Source organism: Lissotriton vulgaris, chromosome 3_1 (assembly GCF_964263255.1).
Source record: "Lissotriton vulgaris chromosome 3_1, aLisVul1.2, whole genome shotgun sequence".
Classification (NCBI taxonomy): Eukaryota; Metazoa; Chordata; class Amphibia; order Caudata; family Salamandridae; genus Lissotriton; species Lissotriton vulgaris.
The window spans coordinates 1,974,481,102-1,974,497,103 of record NC_141689.1 but is presented as its reverse complement, the minus strand read 5'-3'; positions in this window follow the sequence as shown (position 1 = coordinate 1,974,497,103).

Below are 16,002 nucleotides of genomic sequence, written 5' to 3'. Positions count from 1 at the left end.
AAATACTTCACGCATGCCCCTGCAGTTGAGTAAGTCTAACCCGACATTAAGCTGACTGAAAGTTTTTACGTCTTGTCTTGTCTTTTGTAGATGTGTACAGAACCCCTATTGTAGAACTTGACAAGCCTCTGCATAATAAATAAGGTGGGCGGCAGACACCGGTGGTGGTTGTTTGTGACCTAAACAAAGTCAGAGGTTGTGTATTTACGAAGGTTTGTTTTTTCATTTTTCAGAATATTTGTGGTCCTGATGAGAACCGGAAAAAAGGGTCTGGTTCGAAACACGTCGACCCCGTTTATTTGTCCCTGTCAAACAAATTGAGGATATTGATTAATTATTTAATCGAACGACTTAAGACGCTGATATTTGGAAGATTGTCTATTTTGAACTATTCCTACATTTTTTATAAGCAATTTGGATTTATCGTTTGACGTAGGGATTAGAGTATTTGTTAACCAGCTTAATTAGCACTGGTCTGTTGTGTGGATGACAAGAGTGAGAGTGAGTTGTGGCTGTGGAAGATTGTTGGATTGCTTGGGTTAGTGAAAGTCTAGATAGATTGTGGGTGTCACATTTAAGTTTAGCTTTTTGTATATAGGATTTTGTCTTTGTTGTCAGATTTATCATTTTCATACACATGTATATAAAGTGTTTTTGATAAAATATGGTCTAAATGGTTTAGAAATAAAAAAACAATAACAGATGGATTAATCTCCAAGTGCCTCTATATGTTTTATTCGTATAGACAAAGGTAAAATCAATCTTCATGATTATTGCTCAGTATTGGCATTTGTTTAGTTGTGACGTTATACGGACTCAGCCTTACTGAGGAGAGTCAAGGCCCTTGGGTGTTTGCTACTGGTCAAGTGGGGGTACAGTCAAGACTGCAAGTGTAACAGTGTCACGTAGTTGGGTTAGGCCCTGGAAGAAGCACTGCTATTTTACATGCACACATTTCTTAAGTTGCCTTCTTTTCTACATGATGACTTTTGACACACATTTTCTTGCATGATTAGTTTCTCTGAAACCACATTGCTTACAAATCCACTTTGTAAGTACACTATCAAGACAACTTGAAATTTTCCTACAAGGCCTAGATACACATTGCGCAAATGTTGTTTGTTATTCATGAGGTGACATGACTAGCAAAAGACAATAAACAAATGGCAGCCTGGACGAAGCCTCAACACAGAAGCATGGATGATGTTATTATAAATACACATGCATTTCCGTGCTCAAATTAGAGGAGCACTGTGCTAATCATTGCGAGTTCGTCGCTGTGTCAGAGTCTCAGTCCAGCTGATTCCTGTTTACCCTCTGCGATGAGGGATGTTCAACTTGTGACCGAGACAGAGACTTACATTCCTTGCCTTCAATTAATGGGGAGTTAGAATATCCAGTAGGAGATTATTGGCAACTAGGTTTGGGGACGCACAGTAGGAGTACCTATATGCCAGCATACATGCACTATTTTAGCACAATTGTGGAATCGTTCATTCTTTTCACTGTCCTTTTATTGCGATTACATTTTTATCTGCTCCTATCCATTAATCTTTGCAGCACTTGTATTTTATACAAGAATCACAAGGGTTCAATCTATATTGAAAACGCCCCCTTGTGTATTTCTTGTGTAGCTTTCTGAGTGAGCAAGAGTGACTGAGCAAAACAGTTCTAGATCTGTTACCACGATTCCTTGGGGAGTCAGGGTTGTCATGTTCTGAGGTTACCCAACCGATGTGTTACCTTAAAAGGTTTAAGGGTAGTTATGGTGGCACTGTGAAATAGCTGGTCTATAGGCCAACATATCCGGAGGTGGTGCAAAGAATCAGTGTGGCACCATCTCAACATATGTTGTCCAACAAATGAACCGTTCCTACTGGGAAAGTGCAAACCATGGATATGTTACCATCAACGTTGGTAGACTGGGTTCTTATTTAATGGATCACCCGAGTAGTTCTCTTGTACATTACCCAGAAACCCCTCCATGCCTACTAACGGGAGACGTCAGTGGTGGTAGGGACAATCCTCCTCAGCTAAGTAGGTAACTTCTAAGTATTGGCTGTAGGTTGCTCAAGCTTGAACTCTTCAAAAGATTTTTCCCCATTGTGTTACCCTCTCTGAATCTCTTTTCAGAATTATGTCAGAAAACGAAAATCTTAATATTACTAAGAACTGCAGACATGCAGTTACTCAGAAGCAGCTACAAAATGGTTTCATACTTACAGGTGGGGATGTAACCATCATGGTTGAGGCTAATGAAGCATATAGGACAGAGGTATTCTTTCATGGGTTACATTCCCCGCAGCAGACAACACGACAAAGCTATTTCACAACTATACGCAAGTTTAATTTTTAAATAACAATACACCATATGAGAAAACATAACATACCATGAACACAGAAATTGGTTTGATGGCCCCCTACCACACACAACAGAAAATGTTAGACTAGGTCCCCTTAGCCATGAGGGAGCAATATGTACAATCTTAGCAAGTTGCATACCACATGCTGATGTTGATAATTTATCAGCAGCAGAATTGTAACGACTATACTGACATTTAGTCACAATATACAGATGTTTGACACAGCTTGCAAACATTAATACTAAAACCTGAGCGGACTTCTCAAGCTGCACAACCATAATTGGCTACACTGGGCATCAGCCCACAAACACTAAATACAGTTGTGGGTAAGTTTCCTATCAGACGGGAGGAGATTCCATTCTGGATTGCACAAAAAGCAAAAAAGCTTAAAGCGGTGTTTCCCCATATGGGACCACAAGAAAAGCACAGGATTTTAACAATTTGCTTACCAATGGGGATGGCTCCCCTTGTGGAAGACTGCACCACATTGGATACAGTTTTTGCTGAAGTATATAACAGAACACTAGTTACTCCATTAGTTGTTTTGCCAGAGGTGCTTAAACAGATTCACAATGAGTATGGAACAGCACCTGCCCTGGATTTGGGGATGAAACTGATGGGCAATTTTGCTGCAGTATCCGCCATGAGGTTAAGTAACATTAAAGTGCTCTGAGCTTGCATTGCCGCTTTCGCAAAGTTGTTTGTTCTGCCTAAACCATAATGCTATAGTTATATTACAGTAATGGGTGCAGTACAGTAATTCATGGTATACAGTGTAATCATTTATTTCTGTGTTCTAAATTGTTTTCTTTTGCTTTTCATGTATCGTATCCTTTTGGGCCTGGGAGGTGCTTATTACTCCATTTTGGAAGTCCCTACTGCGCAGGTCTGGATGCGGAAAGAGAAAACCTCTGCAGCAGTGGAACCCAGCCAGCTGGCCTCCACAGCCAGGATGCCCCTGGGAACCGACCTGCGACCTAGCTGAATGAAGCTGAACCATACAACATTTTGATACAAATGTACATGAATATTGTATTCAATATTGTTCACCGAAAAACATATGTCATGAGAAGATGGAAAATAAGGGGTGGGTACAAAGATTGAATATTAAGCCTGAGAAAGTCTAAAGTTTAGGTGGTGTGATGACCTAACCTCCTCCTTTGTCCAATCAAAATTGGGGATCCTTACACTAGCAATATTGGGGGTGGTACACTGACCCAAAAAACAGTATAACTAGTGTAGGTTTAGCTAGAGAATTTGTCCGGCTTGTCCGAATAGCTGACCTGTCACTGACCCAACGCACTTTATAGGTGACTGAACTCAGAGAGCTGCGAAGCACTCTGTTGGGAGGTTCGAGAAACCCATTTGGGGTTTATGCAGACTTAGAAGTGCTGGTGAAGCACTTTGCTGGGAGGTTCGAGAACCCAATCGGGGTTATTGGCAGATTCTTTGCAGAGAGGGAGTAGCGCAAGCTTTGCAACCGAAGCATCGGGTGTTGGTCGTACCCTTTGGTGAACCCGGTCCTGATCAAAATTCTGGGGTTATCCTGTCCTGACTGTCCATGAGCTGTACCTGCTCGCCTACTGGCACCTAAGTCCTTGAGGGTCCTTTCCCGTCTTTTCCAAACTGACCAGTGGCCAGGGTTGGTCTTCACTCTTTCCTAGGTAAATATAAAGTCTGTGTGGGTGATTGCTTATCTATATTTTCATTTCTAATTCTCAAATATTGCAAAGCATAATTGCATATGCTCCCTTTTCTCCCCTGTCCCTTTATATATAAGATTTTCATGCATTACTCGTCTATTAGCATGTTCCACTTTTGACCTACCTTTAGTTAAGGCTAAATCGTTTTTATCTTAAGTATATGTTCCTTATCTTACCCTCCCTTTAGGAGATAAGCTGAATTGAATAGTATGTTCCAATCTTACCTACCCTTTAGTATTTGAGCTAAATTAAATCTCAAATTTCAATAAGGTTTCTTTGGCTGCTCTAAAGACTTTTCGAATATAGCATGTTCCCTTTCTTTACCCTCCTTTAATCAGGTTGCGAGAGGTTGTTATCTAAATATAGCATGTTCCATGCTATATTTATATATATATATATATATTTATATTATACCTATCCTTCAGCTTAAAGTTCTAGATGCTAAGCATACTCTGTCTTATCCATAGCTATATACTGTTTTTGATGCTAGTTATTGATAGCCTTATCACATTTAATTTCCTGCTCAAGACATATGATGATGAAGATGATTAGATAAAGTTTTGAACCTACCCAGAGTCTGTGGTTATTTCATATTTCTCAAATGTTTATAACTGTTCTTGACTACCTAATATTTCAACTAGACTCCCTGGTCCTAGGTGATTAGGTTCCTAGTATCTATATGTAGGAAGGTGGATATCTGACTATGGTTACCCCCAAACTTTTTGCCTGGTGTTTAGCTGGTTTTTGACATAGTTGGCCTGGGATCCTGCTATTCAGGGCCCCAGGCTGATTGCTCTCTCCTTAAAATGGACTCCATGTACCCTAGGTGCATAACATAATTGGAACTGGTTCATCTTATAGGCCCCTGTAACAGTGTACCATAGGTACCCAGGGCATAGGTGCATCCAAGGCCTACCAGGGGCTGCAGCATGTATTGTGCCACCCCTGGCCTGGCCTCCACATTTGACACAACTGGCTGATCACTCAGCTGGGGTAAGTTGGTGTAATCACCTCTTACTTAGATATAGTATCCCTATATCTAACCTTAAACTGGACACATATGTTCCTATCAGCCACTCCTATAGAAGGCCTCATCAATCCTGGAGGCAGAGTGCTTGGGAATATGTGAGATGGTGCTCTAGCATGAGCTGAGCCTGTCTGCAGCTGTCGGGAACCACTCCCTTAGCTGTTCCGGGATATTGCCATACCATATACTCTTAAGTGCATTATAATCCTCGTGGTTATTTGCTATCTTTGGTTTGGCTTTATCAAAACATGTCGAGTAAGGTGTCATACGAATTGGAATACTATCCCCTCGACAGTTCAGTTCTGTCGACGGGGATAGCATTCCACCCTTCTAGAGGGACATGACATGTGTGTAGCCTTAACCCCGGTCAAAGTTAACCAGAGCCTCAGCATCACAAAATGGATGCTGCCACCACAGACACAAGTCTGACCTCCTGCTGCTGGGAGTCCTTCCAGCGAGGGAGGCTTGGACAAAGGGTTTCCTGCCTTGGGAGGTGCGAGCACCACCCCAGACAGGGTTTTGTGTATTGGGTAGGACAGGGCTGAATAGATTGAGACATGCCCGGGGCACACAAGGTGTCCCAGTGCATAAGCCAGTCCAAACAGGTCCTGGGACTTTCCAGACCCAGGCCTGGCGAGGAGCTGGACAAAGGAAAGGGGGTGTAACCGCCCCCCTTCCTGGTCCCACCCAGAGGAGGGACCTAGTAGGTGATCCACCCCTCAGATTGGGAATAAGAGTGGGAGCAGTGCCATTGCACAGCAGATCATCCTGAAATCAACTTTAAACAAAGATGAAGACTGGACTTCGACATTCTGCTGCTCAGAAGACTGAAGAGAATCTCCCTTGTGGCCTAGGAGTGGCCACTCTGTGAACACAGGTACCAACCAGCGAATCGACGTCTGCTTTGCCGCCGCCTCCCGCCGGAGCCCGAGCCCAGAGCCTGACAAGACCCAGACTCCCAGACTTCTCACAGCCCGATCCACAGTCCCTGCAAAGAAGGGACCCGTGGAGGCACCGAGAGACGTGGGACCGGACATCTTTGGAGACCCCCGAAGAGCTGACTGCGCAGCATCAGAGGCATCCTCGACGTTGTGCTTTGGGGACTAAGAACCCCCACCACCGAGCAGCCCTTGCACCGAAGATCAGCACCCCAGCATCTCCACGACCTTGCTGGTCCGAGTGGTAAGCCTTTTTCGACTCCTGCGTGGCTTGCATTAGCCAAAGCCTGTTTGCTCCGATCAAGTTGCCGACACCGCCAACAGCAAGAAGCCTGCGTGGGACAGCTCGTGACCGACTCCTGGATGTCCTCGACCCCCGGTGTCCACGTGGCTGCAGAGAGCAGCTACACCTCAACGCATGTTTGCACCCGACATCGCCTGGTTCCAATCTGGTTCCACGGTAGTCACTGGCTAGTGACTTTCAACATTGTCCCCTCTGCTTTCAGGTCTTCACAACTTCAGATCCACCCTTGGATCCACCGGAACTCTTCACCTCGAGCCGCCTGCAGCATCTTCAGCTCCAAGCACCATCGACCAGCGTGACGAAACCCGACACTACTTCGACCCTATGCACCCGCTTCCTGTGGGTGAGGTAACTCAGCTCCGCCGGTGTTCCTACACTGGTACACATCTCTAGGGCCTGTGTCTCAAGTTTCAGCTTTCTAGGTTACTCGGAAGGTTCCAAACTAACTAACTTTGTACTTTTTACGCACCATAGACTTTGCATTGGTGAGTGTGTGCACTTTAAACACTGCACCCGAGTCCCGCGGACCTTTCCCGACTTAGTCACTGCTAGTCCCGACCAGCTCCAGCGATTCCCAAGGCCCAAGGCCTGTTTCCTTTCAGATTGGTATCTCTTATACCACTTTCTTAGTATATGGTTTAGGTGGCCCCTAGGGCTCATCCATATTGTGCAACTTTTGTGTATTATAAACTGTCTTGTGTTTAACGCTTGTGCTTCTGTGCTCATAAAGAGTCCAGGGGATACTTTTAGTTAATAAATCTATATATATTTTCAATATATATCTGTGTGGTGTCCTTTCATTTGGTATTCAAGGGGGTTGTGTATGGTAATACAGCTGGCTTCACATGCCTTTCAGAGTTTAGCCTAAGACTTCTTTGTCCACGTTACCACTAGGATAACTGGTCTATAAGGTTGACTTACAACCAATCATCATAAGGGTTGCTTGTCATGGTACAAAGTGATCACTAGAATTAGTGAGCATTATATACCAGGCCAACTTCTCACACTATACTGCTAGGTTATAGATATAGGAATTAGTAGTATAGAGAATCTCAAGATAAACTGATAGTAGAGCGTGTGTTACCCAAGGTAAATATTGACGTGTGTTTAATCAAATTTATGGGCCCAGGTGAGTATTTAGTAAAATTATCCTAGCCGGGTGACCTGCGCGCTCTATCAAGACCATATTAAATTTAATGTATGGCCCTTGTTGGACTTGACCTTTTTTGCAGGGTCATACCTGAACTTTTTGCCTTCCTGCTGTATTTTTTCTGACCTGTTGTTGGCTGTTTTATTACCCTGGGCACTTTACCACTGCTGATCAGTGCTAAAGTGCATATGCTCTCCCTATTGTAAATTGACGTATGGATTAGTGACTCTATGATTGGCTGATTTGGTTTTCTTGTCGGACCCTAGTACAGTGAACTGAGTGTGCTCAGGGCTTGTAAATCAAATGCTGCTGGTAGGCTTGCAGCACTGGTTGTGCCACCCACAGAAGCAGTCTGTAAAAGTGGCAGGCCTGAGACCTCTTTTCAGGGCTACTCATGTGGGTGGCACAATCAGTGCTGCAGGTCCACTAGTAGTATTTAATTTACCTGCCCCGGCACACCCAGTGCAATTTACTATGGACTGACAGGTAAATCAAAATATGCCTATCAGGGAGAACCACTCATAATAATTTACACAGAGAGCATATGCACGTTGGCACTGATTAGCAATGGTAAAGTGTCCAGAGTCCTAAAACCAACAACAATAGGTCAGGAAAAAATAGGAGAAAAAAGCAAAATGTTTGGAGATAACCCAGCAAAAAGGGCCAAGTCCAACAGAAAGGAAATGGGGGAAGTAGTATGAGCCGGTAGCCTTGTGGGGGTATAAAGCAATGCTGGATATATATAAAGGAGCAATCATAACAGAATGTGTATTTGTATAGCACACATTCACCTGTAGGCATCTTGGCGCTGAATAACCGATGTTTATTGTCGCCCAACTCAATGCTATTAATTTTATCGTCCTCAGATGGATGAAAGGCTGAGTGGCCCGAGAGATCGAACACAGGCGCCTGCAGTGGGCGTATTAGTCCACTGAGCTACCCAGGTATTACAGCAACTAAAGCTGGGTTTACAGAAGCCAGCAACACTCAAAGGGAGACTTTTAAAGTGTTGAGGGAGTTAAGCCATAGGAAAGAACTGAATGTAATCTTGGATCCAGAGGAATATAATAAGAAGCAGAACTTCTTCCTAAAGAAACTTAGTGATATTCTAACTGAAGTAAGAAACACCCAGCTCTGTCACTGCCCACTGATAGTGGAGGCTGTGCCTGGCTTCCGGGGTGAGGAGCTTTCAGTGTTCTCACCACTGGACTTTGAGGCTTTAGCAAGGTTAATGACAGCAGTTAAATCTGGCTCACAAGTAGGTCCTTGCCCTCCCAAGGTGTTCAGAATGGCCTTTCCTGTGGTGGAGGGTGAGCTGCTCTTTCTTTAAACTCTTCCCTTGTGGCGGGAAGGTACCACTCAGTTTTAAGAATGCCATGGTAACCCCATTACTGAAAAAGGTGGGGGCAGACCCTAAAAAGCCAATAAACTAACGCCTAGTATCTAGGTTACCTTTCCCAGCTAAAATTGTGAAACAACATGTGAACAGAATCCTGTCAGAATTGATGGAGAAGCACCAACAGGTCTACGCTCGCCAGGCAGGTTTCAGGGCGCATCACAGTACGGAATTGGTGATGCTTTTGGTACTAGATGAGCTCAGGCTGGCGGCTGATAAGAACAAGCCCTCTATGCTGATCCTATTGGAGCTTATAGCCACTTTTGATACGGTTAACCATCAAGTATTGATGGATCGACTACAGGTGTTTGGGATCACAGACTCTGCCTTTCGCTGGATCTCTTCCTTTCTGAAGGATCAGTCACCGAAGGTACAGCTGGGTGTCTATGTATTGAGAGAAAGAGTACTCCCATGTGGTGTTACCCAGGTATCTGCTCTGTCCCACTACTATTTATCTTCAGACTTCGGTGGCAGCAGTAGCACAGCTGAACTGCCAGCTGTTCAATTAATGCTGTTGACACACAGTTGATTCTGCGGATTAATAACTCTAAGCAAGAGGATTTGAACGCCCAGAACATCCTTAGGCTTACGATGAAGTGGATGATGGCTAACTTGCTCAAAGTGAACCAAGATAAGACAGGGGTCCTAGCAATCAACACCTATGGTGATCCTTGGATAGCTAGTTTTTGGCCCCAGGAGGTAGGTGCTACTCTGACATCTGTACTTCTCGTGAAGAGTCTGGGTATTATGTTGAATAAGACGTTGGCAATGACCAGGCAGGCAACAACAGTGGTAGGAAGCTACGTGGGTCTACTTAGGCAACTTCAGAAATTGGTACCTCTCCTATCTTTCTCAATGCTGCAAACTTTGGTTGCAGCACTGATTGTGTAGCGACTGGAGAATGGAAATGCGTTATACATTGGACTCCCGGACAAGCTGCTGGGTAAGCTAAGCTCAAAGTAGTTAAGAATGACGCTACAAGATTAATATTCAATTTACCAAGACAGGCGCATGCCGGGCCACTGCTGCAACAATTGCACTGGCTTCCAGTAAAGCAGAGGGCCAAGTTCAAGGGCATATGGATTGCACATAAGACGCTGTAGGGGATGGTAGCAGTCTATATTACCGGCCATGTAAGGCAATATGGTGCAGGAATCTGTCTTCGTTCCTCTGAGGCATCTTTGTTGACCTGCCCACATTTGTTTAACAAATCGACTATGGGTGGTTGGGCTTCTTCAGTCCTCCTGATACCTCAGCTGTGAAACAGACTGCAGGAAAGTTTGCGAAGAGAAAACAATCTCCTTCCAATTTGAAAGAGATTGAAAACTTTTTTGTACAAACAGGCCTTTGGACATGATAGAGTTGATCGAATGCTTCTGGCAAATATTAGCTGGTGCCTGGCTGCTAACCCTTAGACAAGCGCTAAGAGACCTATGGTAAATAGGTGCTATGTAAGTGGTACTAACATAACAAAACAAGCGACTCACAAATTTGGCTCCAGGACAACAGGAGCGAGAATTAACTAAAATTATATAAGAAACCTATTTTATGCTAGGTAGACATAATTTGGGAGCCAGACCTGGTAAACCACAACTAAAGAGTAATTCTGAAAAGGATAACTCTAAGCAAGCACCGAGTCTTCTATAAAGAAGAAGTGGGATAAGAAAGACAAAGACAACACTAAATTGCGTGTAAGTCTCCTCAACAGGAATCCATTGAGAAGTGCTATTACCTGTGTAACAGTGATAATATTATAACACCTGACAGGTATCAGGCTACTGATACCAGTTAATCTTGTTCCTTTCAGGAGTCGTCTGAGAACGTTCAGAGAGAGATGGGCGGTCAGACCGCAGATCGGAGGAATGTGTGAAACTGAAGAAGTACTCACAACACTCATCAGACTACATCATTAAACAGGAAGACAAACCTAAAACATCAAAACCTCAATATAAAAAGAAGAAGGTAGCTGGACTTAACTTTGTGCATGCAGCAGACACTGCTTGTAAACAGAGAGTTGGCTCTGACCATGCAGGACAGCGCTGCAGAAGTCACAATAGTTTGCCAGAACCTGATGGATGGGGGCAGTAGTGCTGATGGACTATATCAAGTTGGAAACACCCAATACATGGGTGAGTGTCCCACATTGTCTATAGGAGATGCAACTTCAGATAGAGGGGAACATACAGAGCCCCAATAAAGTTCTCTTTTGAGAGAACCTGTAATTTGGCTATGACATTCTTCTGCCAGAAAAAGATTGGCCCCCAGAATTTGTCATGGGCTGCCCAAATGGAGAAATGGTAATACACCCTGCTTTCTCCAACTTTGTTCTGGAACATGTGAAACATTCATATGCCAAGGAGTGGGCGCTAGCACAAGCTCTGGCATTACACCACAACAATGTGCGGAGGGATGATGGTTCCCCTTATCATGAAATATCTCTACGGTCAACCCCACAACCTGAAACACATTACCCCATTAAAAACTAGGCTAAAAAAAAAAAGTTATGGAAATTCTCCAACAACATGAATAACAAGGTGTGATTGAGAGTTGCACCTCTTCTAAGAATAATCAGTTGTTTCCAGTGATGAAACCAGACCATTCCTATCATCTAGTATTAGAGTATAGACACTTAAACATAGCTACTTGCACGTTTGCAGTTCAAAACACACACAGCGTGGCACTAATGAAAAATATAGTGAGGAATAATTACTAAACCACACTAGATATCTTGAATGGATTTTTCTGCCAAAATATAGCACCTGAAAGCAGGTATTTAAGTGCATTCAGTCAGCTGGGTTCTCAAAAACAGTTCTATTGATCACCACAGGTGTACAAGAACAGCCCCTGGCTGCTTTCAGCCAGGGTAACAGAACGTCTAGAAAATGTTGATTCCCAGGCACTTTCCTATGTTGATGACATATATTTGACGGATGATGACCGTTCAATACACTTCAAAAGAGTAGATCACATAGTTGTGGGATTTGCTCATATGGACTACAAATTTAACTTTGAAATAATCAGAGAATGCCAACCTAAATGTCCTCTTTCTGGGATATGAGCTATCAAGTGAAGGCAGAAGCCTTGCAACACATTTCTTAGAGAAGTGTGCACTCCAACTACATTAAAGAGATTACAATCCAAATTTTAGCAGAACATACATCTCATATTACACAGAGTGGGTTAAACCGTTCTATGACCTGATTCGTCCAGACTTTTCAAGCTCACACTACACTACTGAACACACAAACATGCTACGTTCAGTGCAAGCAGACATGCTAGGTTCAAATCATTTACACACGTGTGAATACAACAAACCAGGTGATACATTACATTCAATGAAGATGACACTGTACCAATTGCATTTATACACCAATGTCGAAATGTGTTTTGCACTGACAGAAAAAAGAATGACAGCGGTACAGACGTCTCAGTTGAGGGAGTGAGCACTGGTTCAGAAAAAACAACTTATTGTCGTGACACTGGTGCTGACCTTAGAGGCCGCAAGAACAACAATGGGTAGGGCTCTAATCAGTAAGGCTGAGCCCGCAAATATCAAAACAACCAGAAGTGCCAGTACTGATAATTACTCAAATAACTATACCGGACACAAAAGCCACTGGTCAGTCTGTGTCCCGATTAATCAATAATCTTTATTTTGTTGAAAAACACAGTCAATTTTTTAATAAACTTTTTCTCAAAGCAAACAACACCTTTGGTTTAATGTTGTATATCAAACAAATGCTCTGTCTTGACAGATAGGGCTGGTTGTGCGGTGTTTAAATTGCTTTTCGAATTTATGATTGTCATCTAAGAGTTTGTGCACAGTCAAGCCTTCATATTGAACCTTTGCATTGTTTGGTTTGAGACCCCTAGTTCGTCCAAATCTTTGAAAACCTCTCTCTTTTTTGTATATGGGGTCATGAGTATGTGTGTGAATGTTGAGCAGGATGATTGATAATATGTGGTATGAAAGATGAAAGTTTTGGGTGATTGTATTGGGTTTTGATCTTTCAGATCTTCTTTTTGTACATAGATCAATTTTGTTTCAACACCAGCTGTGGTGTCTATATTTGTCTAACACTTTTTTACATTTCTTGTTAAAACTGGCGTTGTTTGCTTTGAGAAAAAATTATTAAAAAATTGACTGTGTTTTTCAATGAAATAAAGATTATTGATTAATCGGGACACAGACTGACCAGTGGCTTTTGTGTCCTATATAGTTATTTGAGTAATTATCAGTACTGGCACTTCTGGTTGTTTTGACCTTAGAGGCCGTCACAAGAGCAAATGTACAACGGGCTAACTTACTCCCCGCAACAGATGTAGACTACAGATTTGACTCAACACTACAAACATAAGCCTTTTTGCAATATGAACACAAATATCTTTTGCTTAATGAAGTCATGCCTCTTTATCTGTATGATTACTTCATCTATACTGATGGCTCTGCCCAGCCTGCCATAGGGATAAAGCACCAATACTCTACAGCATGCAGAGTCATAAAGGAGCGCATGCAGGAAGGAGAATTCCATCCTGCGAAACCTACATGCAGTCACTGTGTAATTCATATTACTGTGTCCAATCTTATTATGAATATCTACACTATTGAAGCCAGAATGGATTCAGAGATTCAAAAGGATGCATAATCAAGCACAAGAGGCGTTGGCAGTAAGTGGCAAAGCTGAAAGATTTCTTGCTACGGACTCATGTAATACACACATTGAGTCGTCAACATGTTGGCGTACACATTGCAGGAAATTTCGTGGCTGATGAAGCTGAAAAAGCAACAGTGCAAACATCTGCAGTCCGTGCGATAACACATTCTAGTACGAGAATAGACAGAGTCATGGTGGCTGTCAACACTGCACGCAACAGCACCCACCTGCCGAAAGGTTGTCCACTTAAGTACTCCTACAAGTTAGATGCACAAAATAAACTATTTGCTCACATTTCTGAAGTGGAGGATAGAGTAATACCAAATTCAGACTGCAGGTTAGGCGTAATTCTATCTGCACACAATAGTCTTTCATCCTCACAAGCAGGGGTGGCTTCTACAAGCTCTCTATTGCAGCAACGCTACAGGTGGCCGGGTCTTTACAAACAGACCAAGGACTTTGTCCTCAAATGCAGCATTTGCCAGCAGATGAAGGGTTCAACAATGGCACGTCCACCACATAAACCTCTACTGAGTTCAAACTAACCCCTGGCTTGTGTTTCCTTAGACCATTTCAGCCCTTTATAATCAGATGGGGCTTAAAATGACATCTTGGTTGCAGTGAATTCTTGCTATCAGTTCCTGTGGGTATGGCCACTGGGGTCAGCTGATGCCTGAATGTTATAAAGTATCTGCAAGTCTCGATCAGGACATACGCAGTGGACACTCTACATTCCAACCAAGGTCCAGCGTTCGCCTCCAGAGCATACAAAGATGCCAAGGGAAGTTTGGGTGCAACTGTGATAATACTCCCTGTACCATCCTGAGGGAAATGTGGTTGTGGAGAGAAAAAAACAGGACTCAAATCAGTCTTTAATAGCCAGGTTATTAGGCACAGGTCGCAGGTGGGTCTATCATCTATATGGGGTCCAGGGGCACTGAACAATGTGCCTAGAAAATCCTTAAGTGATCAGACTTGCTATGAAATCCTGTTTGGAGTTAAAATGTGGGTCCCTGACTTTGACAGTACCAGCACACAGGCGGCGGAGACACTATTTGATCTAAACAAACGTCTGACTGTTTTACAGAAAATGAACAGTTTCTGGGACGAACAAAGCCACATCCAAGCAAAACACACCACCACTAGTGAAGTGAAGGAAGTACTAGCAGTTCCAGGTTGAATCCCGAAGATTTGAGATCTGGTCAGAGATAATATTGTGGATCAGAAAGAATTTGGGCCATTTTACAGAGCACCTGTACCGGTCTTGTCCAGTGAAGGTATCAGAAATGTACGTTCCCCACCTCTTGCCAGATGCGGAAATAAGAGATTTGTCTCTATCGATCTATATTGATCTGATAAAACCACATTATGTGGCCGATACTCAACAGTAAGCCCGCATGGACTCCTGGGTAGTTACCTGCCTCCTTTCACTACCCTACAGGAAGGTTCTATGGAACCTTTAATTACTGAAGATGCCTCCTTTCCCTGGCTGGGGATAGCAGAAAACAACAATGAAGTATGCCTTTAATACATTATTGTAACAACTACTATACAATCCCCTTGTACAGAAACACTGATTTCAATTCAGAATCCTGACATGAATACTGTCTACGTTAATGTACCACAGATCGAGTCAATTCCCATTTCTACAAAATGTGTAGAGCTGTCAAAAATAGATGGCACCACCTCTGGCTACTTCATAGACTCTGATGGCTTCTCTTCAGATTCATTTGAGCGCCCATGACCACCACTTCTACCATTTCAGATAAAACTGCGGGTTTTCTATCTTTGGCTGAAAAATACATACTTTGTCCCTGCAGTGACAGCATTTTTCCTGCTTCTAAACGGACACGATCAGAACTCTCTGCAGTGCAACTGGTGAATTTGGTTCTAAAACCACATTCATCATCACAAATTTTAGCTGTTACAGTTCCTGATGGCATTGTTTGGGATAGGGTATTGTATGATGTGCATGGCCACACTGAACTTTTACAGATTCCACATTTGTTTAAATTATCATTGAACAACATTATTAACCTTAGTACGATCTCTGATGATTGGGATATTGTCAAAAAGAACAACTGACGGATGGAATGCTAAAAAAATCAAACATTCACCCCTAGTCACAGATCTGGGTTTAAGCCGTAGTTATTTTGCTCGCCGCGCCACCCCAGTTTGGACCAAGCCATATGCAAATTAGTCTTGACTCTGCACCCAGCCATATGCAAATCCGTCTTGACCCTGCTCCCAATGGGAACAGTCCAGCCTGAACTCCTAGGCCAGTTCTTCCCTTGACCGGAAACAAGCATCCTGGGACGGGTTTTGGGGTATCACTCCATATCAGCCAGGCTGGCTTGACTCCAGTGGCATAGTGAGCATGGGATCTACGTCTTGGTGTACCCTTCCCACTTAGGGCGACAAAGGCAAAAAGAATGAGCTTCATTACAAGGAGACCTAATACATACT